We start from the raw sequence: 13366 nt of genomic DNA, 5'->3' as shown, positions 1-13366 counted from the left end.
TAGCACCAAAGAGGAAACGAGGACACTGCGCCCACCTGGCCTTGGTCGTCATGGCTTACGCCATGGGGACCTCGCGAGGTCTCCCTTGCCTTGATCTCTCCGCCCCTCGCGAGCCAGCCTGATGAGGCTGCCCCTGAGGAGGTCTTGCATCGTCCACCTCATGAGGCTTGGCCCCTCGCGAGGGTCTTGAATGCTTTCTGGTGAAGATGGGCGGCACAGGGCCGCTAGTGGAGCCACGCAATGGGCCGTAGGTAGGCATGTCTGGGGACCCCCATTCCCAGAACGCCGACAAGAACAATGACATGATGTAGACAAGATCTATTCATATAGGAATAGACCCCATCTTTTTATCCTTAATAAAAACGATACATCCGTGTCATGTCTCTTTCTGTCACTGAGATTGAGCACCGCAAGATCGAACCCATCACAAAGCACCTCTTCCCATTGCAAAAAAAATCAATCTAGTTGGCCAAACCTAACTAAAGTTTCGGAGAAGAAATACGAGGCTATAAAGATCATGCATAAAAGAGTTCAGCAAAGACTCAAATAATATTCATGGATGGATCTGATCATAAACTCACAATTCATCGCATCCCAACAAACACACCGCAAAAAGTCATTACATCAAATAGATCTCCAAGAACACTGTATTAAAGATCAAAAAGAGAGAAGAAGCCATCTAGTACTACCTACGGACCCGTAGGTCTGTGGTAAACTACTCATGCATCATCAGAGGGGCAACAAGATGATGAAGAACCCCTCTATGATCGTTGCCCCCTCCGGCAGAGTGCCGAAAAAGGCCTCTAGATTGGATCTCATGGTTCTGGAACTTGCGGTGGCTAAAAACATGTTTCGTCGTCTCCCCTAGGGTTTTGGGGATTTTTTAGAGTATTTATAGAGGTGGATGCCCATATTGACTCCCACATATTCAAGAAGATCTTTATCGGCTTGAACCACGATGTCAAGGATTTAGAAAATCCCGTGTATGATTCCCTTTGACTGGCAATATGCTACTTGCCCGAGAATCGGTCGTCGGTATTGCCATACCTAGTTCAATCTTGTTACCAGCAAGTCTTTTTACTCATTCCATAATACAAGATCCTCGTGAATAAACACATTAGTCACATGCTTGCAAGATATTCATGATGTTATATTACTGAGAGGGCCCGGAGATATCTCTTCGTCACACAGAGTGACAAATCCCAGTCTCGGTCCATGCAACCCAAAAAACACTTTCTGAGATACCTGTAGTCCACCTTTATGATCACCCAGTTAAGAAGTGGTGTTTGATATATAACCCAAAAAGTATTCTTTCGGTATTCGGGAGTGGCATGATCCCATGGTCTAAGAAATAAATACTTGATATGAAGAAAGTTGTAGCAATTAAACTAGGTGATGCAATCTGATGTTAAGTTTATGGTTGGGTGTGTTCATCACATCATTATCCTAATGTTGCGATATCATTATCAAATGACAACTCATGTCCATGGTTAAAAAATCTTAACCATCTTTGATCAACAAGATGGTCTAGTAGAGGCTTACTAGGGAAACAAGATTCGTTTATGTATCCACACATGTATTTAAGTTTTCGGTTAATACAATTCTAGCATGGATAATAAAAAATAATCATGAACATGGAAATATGGTAATAACATCTTCATTATTGCCTCTAGGGAATATTTCCAACAGTCTCCCTCTTGCACTAGAGACTGTTGTGGAACGTAGTATTTCAAAAAAATTCCTGCGATCACGCAAGATCTATCTAGGAGAAGCATAGCAACGAGCGGGGAAAGTGTGTCCATGTACCCTCGTAGACCGAAAGCGGAAGCGTTTAGTAACGCAATTGATGTAGTCGAACGTCTTCGCGATCCAACTGATCCAAGCACCGAACGTACGTCACCTCCGCGTTCAGCACACGTTCAGCTCGATGACGTCCCTCGATCTCTTGATCCAGTTGAGGACGATGGAGAGTTCCATCAGCACAACGGTGTGGCGACGGTGATGATAAAGTTACCGACGTAGGGTTTCGCCTAAGCACTATGACGATATGACCGAGGTGTGTAACTGTGGAGGGGGGCACCGCACATGGTTAAGAGAAACTTGTGTGTTCTAGGGTGCCCCCTGCCCCTGTATATAAAGGAGGGGAGGGGGAGGCCGGCCGACCCTGTAGGGAGCGCCACTAGGAGGGAGTCCTACTAGGACTCCAAGTCCTAGTAGGATTCCACCTGGAGGAAAGGGGGAAGAAGGAAGGGAGAGGGGAAGGGAAGGAAAGGGGGGCGCCGCCCCCTTCCCCTAGTCCAATTCGGACCCAAAGGGGGGGCGGCCAGCCCCTTGTGGCCCTTCCTCTCTCTCCACTAAGGCCCATCAAGGCCCATTAGTTCCCCCGGGGGGTTCCGATAACCCTCCGGCACTCCGATAATTATCCGGTACCTCTCTGAACTCATCCGGTGTCCGAATAACATCGTCCAATATATTAATCTTTATGTCTCGACCAATTCGAGACTCCTCGTCATGTCTGTGATCTCATCCGGGACTCTAAACAATCTATGGTCATCAAATCACATAACTCATAATACAAATCGTCATCAAACATTAAGCGTGCGGACCCTACGGGTTCAAGAACTATGTAGACATGACCGAGACACATCTCCGGTCAACAACCAATAGCAGAACCTGGATGCTCATATTGGCTCCTACATATTCTATGAAGATCTTTATCGGTCAAACTGCATAACAACATTTGTTGTTCCCTGTCATCGGTATGTTACTTGCCGAAGATTCGATCGTCGGTATCATCATACCTAGTTCAATCTCGTTACCGACATGTCCCTTTACTTGTTCCGTGATGCATCATCCCACAACTAACTCATTAGTCACATTGCTTGCAAGGCTTATAGTGATGGGCATTACCGAGAGGGCCCAGAGATACCTCTCCGAAACACGGAGTGACAATCCTAATCTCGATCTATGCCAATTCAACAAACACCATTAGAGACACCTGTAGAGCATCTTTATAATCACCCAGTTACGTTGTGACGTTTGATAGCACACAAGGTGTTCCTTCGGTATTCAGGAGTTGCATAATCTCATAGTCAGAGGAACATGTATAAGTTATGAAGAAAGCAATAGCAATAACACTAAACGATCATTTATGCTAAGTTAACGGATGGGTCTTGTCCATCACATCATTCTCTAATGATGTGATCCCATTCATCAAATGACAACACATGTCCATGGTCAGGAAACTTATCCATCTTTGATCAACGAGCTAGTCTAGTAGAGGCATACTAGGGACACTCTATTTGTCTATGTATCCACACATGTACTAAGTTTCCGGTTAATAAAATTCTAGCATGAATAATACACATTTATCATGATATAAGGAAATATAAATAACAACTTTATTATTACCTCTAGGGCATATTTCCTTCAGTCTCCCACTTGCACTAATATCAATAATCTAAATTACATAGTAATGATTCTAACACCCATGGAGTCTTGGTGCTGATCATGTTTTGCTCGTGAGAGGCTTAGTCAATGGGTCTGCAATATTCAGATCCCTATTTATCTTGCAAATCTCTATGTCTCCCTCCTTGATTTGACCACCGATGGAATTGAAGCGTCTCTTGATGTGTTTGGTTCTCTTGTGAAATCTGGATTCCTTCGCCAAGGCAATTGCTCCAGTATTGTCACAAAAGATTTTTATTGGACCCGATGCACTAGTTATGACACCTAGATCGGATATGAACTCCTTCATCCAAACTTCCTTCATTTGCTGCTTCCAAAGCAGCCATGTACTCCGCTTCACACATAGATCCCGCCACGACGCTCTGCTTGGAACTGCACCAACTGACAGGTCCACCATTCAATATAAACACGTATACGGTTCGTGACTTAGAGTCATCCGGATCAGTGTCAAAGCTTGCATCGATGTAACCATTTACGACGAGCTCTTTATCACCTCCATAAACGAGAAACATATCCTTAGTCCTTTTCAGGTATTTCAGGATGTTCTTGACCGCTATCCAGTGATTCACTCCTGGATTACTTTGGTACCTCCCTGCTAAACTAATAGCAAGGCACACATCAGGTCTGGTACACAGCATTGCATACATGATAGAACCTATGGATGAGGCATAGGGAATGACTTTCATTTTCTCTCTATCTTCTGCAGTGGTCGGGCATTGAGTCTGACTCAACTTTACACCTTGTAACACAGGCAAGAACCCCTTCTTTGACTGATCCATTTTGAACTTCTTCAAAACTTTATAAAGGTATGTGCTTTGTGAAAGTCCAATTAAGCGTCTTGATCTATCTCTATAGATCTTGATGCCCAATATATAAGCAGTTTCACTGAGGTCTTTCATTGAAAAATTCTTATTCAAGTATCCTTTTATGCTATTCAAAAATTCAGTATCATTTCTGATCAACAATATGTCATCCACATATAATATCAGAAATGCTACAAAGCTCCCACTCACTTTCTTGTAAATACAGGTTTCTCCAAAAGTCTATATAAAACCATATGCTTTGATCACATTATCAAAGCGTATATTCCAACTCCGAGAGGCTTGCACCAGTCCATAAATGGATAGCCGGAGCTTGCACACTTTGTTAGCACCTTTAGGATCGACAAAACCTTCTGGTTTCATCATATACAACTCTTCTTTAAGATATCCATTAAGGAATGCAGTTTTGACATCCATTTGCCAAATTCCATAATCATAAAATGTGGAAATTGCTAACATGATTCAGACAGACTTAAGCATCGCTACAGGTGAGAAGTTCTCATCGTAGTCAACTCCTTGAACTTGTCGAAAACCTTTCACAACAAGTCGAGCTTTGTAGAAAGTAACATTACCGTCATCGTTAGTCTTCTTCTTGAAGATCCATTTATTCTCTATGGCTTGCCGATCATCGGGCAAGTCAACCAAAGTCCACACTTTGTTCTCATACATGGATCCCGCTTCCTCATAGTTCGTAGGTTCGTCATGGTCAAGTAGCATGACCTCCAGAACAGGATTACCGTACCACTCTGGTGCGGATCTTACTCTCATTGACCTACGAGGTTCGGTATTAACTTGATCAGAAGTTTCATGATCATCATCATTAGCTTCCTCACTAATTTGTGTAGGAATCACTGGAACTGATTTCTGTGATGAACTACTTTCCAATTCGGGATAAGGTACAATTACCTCATCAAGTTCTACTTTCCTCCCACTCGCTTCTTTCGAGAGAAACTCCTTCTCTAGAAAGGACCCATTCTTAGCAACGAATATTTGCCTTCGGATCTTTGATAGAAGGTGTACCCAACAGTCTCCTTTGGGTATCCTATGAAGGCACATTTCTCCGATTTGGGTTCGAGCTTATCAGGTTGAAGCCTTTTCACATAAGCATCGCAACCCCAAACTTTAAGAAATGACAACTTTGGTTTCTTGCCAAACCACAGCTCATATGGTGTCGTCTCAATGGATTTAGATGGTGCCCTATTTAACGTGAATGCAGCCGTCTCTGAAGCATAACCCCAAAATGATAGCGGTAAATCAGTAAGAGACATCATAGATCGCACCATATCTAATGAAGTACAATTACGACGTCCGGACGCACCATTACGCTGTGGTGTTCCAGGTGGCGTGAGTTGTGAAACTATTCCACATTGTTTCAAATGAAGACCAAACTTGTAACTCAAATATTCTCCTCCACGATCAAATCATAGAAACTTTATTTTCTTGTTACGATGATTTTCAACTTCACTCTGAAATTCTTTGAACTTTTCAAATGTTTCAGACTTATGTTTCATCAAGTAGATATACCCATATCTGCTCAAATCATCTGTGAAGGTTAGAAAATAACGATACCCGCCGCGAGCCTCAACACTCATCGGACCGCATACATCAGTATGTATTATTTCCAACAAGTCTGTTGCTCGCTCCATTGTTCCGGAGAATGGAGTCTTAGTCATCTTTCCCATGAGGCATGGTTCGCAAGCATCAAGTGATTCATAATCAAGTGATTCCAAATGTCCATCAACATGGAGTTTCTTCATGCGCTTTACACCAATATGACCTAAACGATAGTGCCACAAATAAGTTGCACTATAATTATTAAACTTGTATCTTTTGGCTTCCATACTATGAATATGTGTATCACTACTATCGAGATTCAACAAAAATAGACCACTCATCAAGGGTGCATGACCATAAAAGATATTACTCATATAAATAGAACAACCATTATTCTCTGATTTAAATGAATAACCGTCTTGCATCAAACAAGATCCAGATATAATGTTCATGCTTAACGTTGGCACCAAATAACAATTATTCGGGTCTAAAACTAATCCCGAAGGTAGATGTAGAGGTAGCGTGCCGACGACGATCACATCGACTTTGGAACCATTTACCATGCGCATCATCACCTCATCCTTATCCAATCTTCGTTTAATCCATAGCGCATGTTTCGAGTTGCAAATATGAGCAATAGAACCAGTATCAAATACCCAGGCGCTACTAAAAGCATTAGTAAGGTACACAACAATAACATGTATATCAAATATACCTTTCACTTTGCCATCCTTCTTATCCGCCAAATACTTGGGGCAGTTCCGCTTCCAGTGACCAGTCCCTTTGCAGTAGAAGCACTCAATCTTAGGCTTAGGTCCAGACTTGGGCTTCTTCACTTGAGCAACAACTTGTTTGCCATTCTTCTTGAAGTTCCCTTTCTTCCCTTTGCCCTTCTTCTTGAAACTAGTGGTCTTGTTAACCATCAACACTTGATGCTCCTTCTTGATTTCTACCTCCACAGCCTTTAGCATCACGAAGAGCTCGGAAATTGTCTTATCCATCCCTTGCATATTATAGTTCATCACGAAGCTTTTGTAGCTTGGTGGCAGTGATTGAAGAACTCTGTCAATGACACTATCATCAAGAAGATTAACTCCCAGTTGAGTCAAGTGGTTGTGGTACCCAGACATTCTGAGTATATGTTCACTGACAGAACTATTCTCCTCTATTTTGCAGTTGTAGGACTTATTGGAGACTTCATATCTCTCAATCTGGGCATTTGCTTGAAATATTAAGTTCAACTCCTGAAACATCTCATATGCTCCATGATGTTCAAAACGTCGTTGAAGTCCTGGTTCTAAGCGGTAAAGCATGGCACACTGAACTATCGAGTAGTCATCAGCTTTGCTCTGCCAGACCTTCATAATGTCCGGAGTTGCTCCTGTAGCGGGTCTTGCACCTAGCAGTGCTTCCAGGACGTAATTCTTCTCTGCAGCAATGAGGATAATCCTCAAGTTATGGACCCAGTCCGTGTAGTTGCTACCATCATCTTTCAACTTAGCTTTCTCTAGGAATGCATTAAAATTCAAGGGAACGGTAGCATGGGCCATTGATCTACAACAACATAGACATGCAGAATACTATTAGGTACTAAGTTCATGATAAATTGAAGTTCAATTAATCATATTACTTAAGAACTCCCACTTAGATAGACATCCCTCTAGTCATCTAAATGGCCACGTGATCCATATCAACTAAACCATGTACGATCATCACGTGAGATGGAGTAGTTTTCAATGGTGAACATCACTATGTTGATCATATCTACTATATGATTCATGCTTGACCTTTCGGTCTTAGTGTTCCGAGGTCATATCTACATATGCTAGGCTCGTCAAGTTTAACCCAAGTATTCTGTGTGTGCAAAACTGGCTTGCACCCATTGTATGTGAACGTAGAGCTTATCACATCCAATCATCACGTGGTGTCTCGGCACGACGAACTGTAGCAACGGTGCATACTAAGGGAGAACACTTATACCTTGAAATTTAGTGAGAGATAATCTTATAATGCTACCGCCGTACTAAGAAAAATAAGATGCATAAAATATAAACATCGCATGCAATCAAAATAAGTGATATGATATGGCCATCATCATCTTGTGCCTTTGATCTCCATCTCCAAAGCATCGTCATGATCACCATCGTCACCGGCTTGACACCTTGATCTCCATCGAAGCATCGTTGTCGTCTCGCCAACTATTGCTTCTATGACTACCGCTACCGCTTAGTGATAAAGTAAAGCAATTACATGGCGATTGCATTTCATACAATAAAAGGACAACCATATGGCTCCTGCCAATGGCCGATAACTGTTACAAAACATGATCATCTCATACAACAATTTATATATCATCACGTCTTGACCATATCACATCACAGCAAGCCCTGCAAAACAAGTTAGACGTCCTCTACTTCGTTGTTGCAAGTTTTACGTGGCTGCTATGGGCTTCTAGCGAGAACCGTTCTTACCTTTGCATCAAAACCACAACGATTTTTCGTCAAGTGTGTTGTTTTAACCTTCAACAAGGGCCGGGCGCAGTCAAACTCGATTCAACTAAAGCTAGAGAAACAGACACCCACTAGCCACCTGTGTGCGAAGCACGTCGGTAGAACCAGTCTCATGAACGTGGTCATGTAATGTCGGTCCAGGGCGCTTCATCCAACAATACCGCCGAATCGGGTCCGTCTGCACTGCAGTCCGTGGCTCGCTCTGAAGACGAAGACAGTGCTGCTGCTCCACCACCCACTCCCATTGCCATGATTCAACTTGTAGGCACAGTCAAATGTGCTATACCTGCTACGGAGCTCTCTGAAGAGGTGCTCAATGAAGTTAATGAGGATGCTCTTTCCTCACCATCCAGCGCTTAATCTTTCCTCTTTTATCTATGGTACTTTTGGTTAATTGGAACGTTCTTTGTTGGAATGTCCGTGGCTTAAATTCTGAACCTAAGCAACTTGCTCTGTTTAATGCCATTACGGCCAGTGGGTGCGCGGTTATATGTCTGCAAGAAACTAAGAAGCACTCTTTCGATAATAACTTTATTAAATCTTGCTGCCCACGACGTTTTGATAAATTTGAATTTATTCCGGCTCGTGCTGCTTCGGGTGGAATTGCCACTATTTGGAACAGTTCAATTTTTTCTGCCACTGTTCTAGCTTCCAAGGACTTTGCCTTGGTGATCCGCTTTCAATCCACACAATCGGCACAACATTGGACCCTAGTGAATGTTTTACGGCCCCTGTCAGGGTGTTGAACGTAGGGATTTCATACAGTGGTTGCTAGACCTAAATATCCCGCACAATGAAGATTGGCTCCTTCTAGGTGACTTTAATTTCATTCGTGGCCCAGATAACCATAATAAACCAGGGGGAAATGTTGGGGACATGATCACCTTCAATGATTTTATCAGAAACCAAAATCTTGTGGAACTGCCAATCAAAGGTCGTGCTTATTGGAGCAAATTGACTGGTTTTTTACGAGCACCAACTGGACTACATCATACCCTAAAACCCTAGTTAAGCCTCTAGGCCGGCCAGTTTCTGATCACATCCCTTGTGTGGTCTGCATTGAGACTACCATTCCTCGGTCCAAGATTTTCATGTTCGAATCGTATTGGGTGCATCACCCTGGCTTTATGGACACGGTTACTCACTCTTGGTCCAAACCAATTTGTTCGACCAACATGGCTACTGTTATATCCCGAAAGTTTAAACACCTGAGGTATGATCTCAAGAGATGGAGTAAAGGTATTTCTAAACTGTCTATTGCCATTGAAAACTCCAATAAGGCTCTTTTTGAACTTGATGAACTTGAAAATAAAAGGCATCTCACCACTCCTGAATCAAATTTTCGTCGCATCCTCAAAAACCACATTCCAAGGCTTCTTAATTATCAGAAAGAATATTGGAGGAAGAGATGTACTATAAGATGGGTGAAGTTTGGCGATGAGCAACCGAATTTTTTCCAAGCAATGGCTTCAGAAAGATACAGGAGAAACAACATTGCCTCACTTAACACTGATGATGGATACTGTGTTGAAGATCATGCGGGAAAAGAATCTGTTATCTTTCAAGCTTTCAAAAAACGACTTGGGACTTCTGGGCGACGTGAAATGAAGTTTGATTTAGCCCGAATTATTAAGAAGGTGGAGGATCTCGACCAACTCACTGTGCCCTTCACCCACCAAGAAATTGATGATGTGATTAAATTCATGCCTGCGGATAGAGCTCCGGGACCAGATGGTTTCAGAGGTCATTTTCTCAAATCTTGCTGGCACGTGATTAAAGAAGACTTCTACAAACTTTGCAATCAATTCCATGAGGGCAACTTAAACCTAGAGAGCATTAATGAAGGTTTCATTACTTTGATTCCAAAAATTAATGCACCTACTTTAGTTAATGATTACACGCCCATCACTCTTCTCAATTGTTGTCTTAAGATCATCATGAAACTCCTTGCCAACCGTTTGCAAAAGATCATCTTAAAAATAGTGCATCGAAATCAATATGGTTTTTTGAAGGGAAGATCCATACAAGATTGTCTGGCATGGGCGTTTGAGTACATTTATCAATGCCAAGCCTAAAAAAAACCAATTATCCTCCTTAAGCTTGATTTCGCTAAGGCGTTTGACATGATTGAACATGAAGCAATGTTGGAGATTATGCAACACATGGGATTCAATGATAAATGGCTAAACTGGATTAAAGCTATTCTGGCTTTAGGCAAATCCTCAATCCTTCTTAATGGCGTACCGGGGAGACAATTTCATTGCAAAAGTGGGGTACGACAAGGAGATCCGTTATCTCCTTTGATTTTTGTGCTGGCCACCGACCTCCTTCAAGATGTCATTAATGATGCTTTTGCTCAAGGCCTTATTCAGCTTCCTTTCCCGTGTGCCACCCAGAAAGAGTACCCGGTCATTCAATACGCCGACGACACAATTATGGTTCTCCCGGCTTGTGAAACACAAGATGCCACGATCAAGCAAATTTTGTCTGATTATGCTACTTCCATTGGCCTTAAAATCAACTTCCAAAAATCCACTCTCATCCCAATCAATTGTGATGACTCTCTCACCAACAACATTGCCCAAATCTTTGGCTGCATGACCGGCAAAATGCCTTTTACTTACCTCGGGCTGCCTTTGGGGTCCACTCGGCCATCTGTTCAAGACTTGATGCCATTGGTTTCCAAAATGGAGCGCCGCCTCAAAGCTACTCTCAACATGATCTCATATGGAGCAAAACTTTCGTTACTAAACTCAGTGATCACTTCGCTGATAATTTTTGCTCTCTGCACACTCAAGCTCCCCATTACCATTATTGAGCTGATAGACAAGATCAGGAGGAAATGTCTTTGGACCAAAAAGACAGAGCAAGGGGAATCTTGTAACTCTCTGGCTGCTTGGAGCATGATTTGCAAGCCAAAAGAATGTGGTGGGATGGGCATTTTAGATCTCAGAACACAAAGTGATGCCCTGTTGCTTAAATATCTTCACAAGTTCTACAATCATTGGGACCTACCGTGGGTGGAACTAATCTGGAACACCTATTACACCTCGAAAATCCCACATGCAATGGATGCATGTGGGTTCTTCTGGTGGAGAGACATTACAAAGCTTATGCCCGTCTATAGAGGCATCACCAATGTAGCGCCCCGAGACCGATGTGTCAGGTGTCTTCCTGTTATTCGCTGTTGTTGCCATGTCATTTGCTTGCGTGTTGCATCTTGCCATGTCATCATGTGCATTGCATCATCATGTTTTCAAAACTTGCATTAGTCCGGGCCTCCCAGTTCCGTCCGTTCTCCGTTCTGAGCCCAGACACACTTGCACGCGCTCGCGGCATGTCCGAAATAGTATTTTATAAGTGGCCGGAAAATGTTCTCTAAATGGGATGAAAGTTGGTGTGTGGTCTTATTATAGTGTAGATAGACCTCCTGTCAAGTTTCATCGCATTCGGAGTTCGTTTGACGCCCCAACGATCAACTATAGCGACAATATAGTCAGTCAAACGTCGGACATTTTCGGTCTCCGGAAACAGTCGCCGGGCCTCTCTTCTCTTCTCTCAACCTGAGACCTTCTACACAGTCCACTACCTACCACCAGGCCTAACCTAGGCTCTCTCGTTAGTCCGCGGACCTCCTCGCGCGCGCGTCCGGAAGTTGTCCCGAACCCGACCCGGGGAGTCGTCACCATTGGGTCCGGATCATCCCCAAACATCTACAAAACATCACCGTTTTCTTATTTGGACTCCCTAGCCTATTTTTCCTGACCGCCCGATTTTGATCGGAGGGACGAGTTAGCCCCTAACCTAACCAACTTGCTTTATATAGATCAACCACTAGTCTATTTTGCCAAACCCTAAATTCTAGGACTTTTGTCCTGCCGCCGCCGCCACACTCATCTCCTCCTCGGGATCCTCCCCAATCCAAATCCTCCTTGTTTTCCTCTCCTGCCAGATCCAACCAGCGGCCCTGACCATCTCCCTTGATTTCCGCCGCCACCCAACCAGTGCATCCCTCCCGATCCTCCAACCACAACGCCCGCAGCCTCCTCCCGGCCTTCGTCCGGCCAGCAATGCACGCCGCCGGCGGACCCAACAGACGAGCCTCGCCCCTGCCCTTTCCTTCCTCCTTGATCCTCTCGCTCTTTACTCATATCTCCCCTGTTTCTTCCTCTACAGGGACACCCACGCCATGGCACCTTGCTCGAGCTCTGCCTCATCTTCCCGGTTGGCCGCCTCCATGGGATCTTTTCCGACCATCCCCGTCGTTCGCCGGCCTCCCCAGCACCACTGAGCCGGCCCAAGTGCTGTGCTGAGCAGCCCAGCTTGATCCAGCCTTTGGCCCGCGTGGTGTTTTTCTTGTCTAGTGTATTTCTTTTTTTCCACAGGAATGTCTGTTTTGCAGAAAACCCATATTAGTTCATGCATTTAATTAATCATCAACCGTGCATCAGTTTAAAACAAACTTAATATGAAAGTTGCTTAGAGTTTTGTCTAGTTTCATAATATGTCATTTTCATCCATGTTTAAAATGCTTAAAATGCTGTTTGTTTAAATTTTCTCCTATGCCATGTTAAAATGCTTTATTTCATAACTAAATAACCGTAACTCAGAATTTAATAAACTTTATATGTAATTGGGGTAGAAAAATGCCTAGTTTAACATGGTGTACTTGTTTTGCATGTTTAATAACTCTAACATTGTGTTTAGGGCAGAACAGTACCAAACCTAATATATGCACATGAGGAGTTTCCGGACTTGTTGTTTTGTTGTTCCGGCCTCATTTAAACTTGCCTAGATAGGTAGTTTTCTTTTGCTTCACCCTCTTGCCATGTTTAACAACATTTAATATTGTTGGGTACATAAACAAGATCGAACTAAATAAGTCACGTGGTGTTTCGTCAATATGCAACGGGGTTGCATGTTGAGCTCCACTTAATTTGTAGGGTCGTTTGTGCATTTTGCCATGCCATGCCTCATTAAACCGGACATGCATCATACTTGTTTTCGCATCGT

This window comes from Triticum urartu, chromosome 6A, assembly GCF_056163025.1.
Source record: "Triticum urartu cultivar PI428250 chromosome 6A, HENAU_Tu73, whole genome shotgun sequence".
In the NCBI taxonomy this organism is placed as follows: Eukaryota; Viridiplantae; Streptophyta; class Magnoliopsida; order Poales; family Poaceae; genus Triticum; species Triticum urartu.
Note: the sequence above shows the minus strand (reverse complement) of the source record.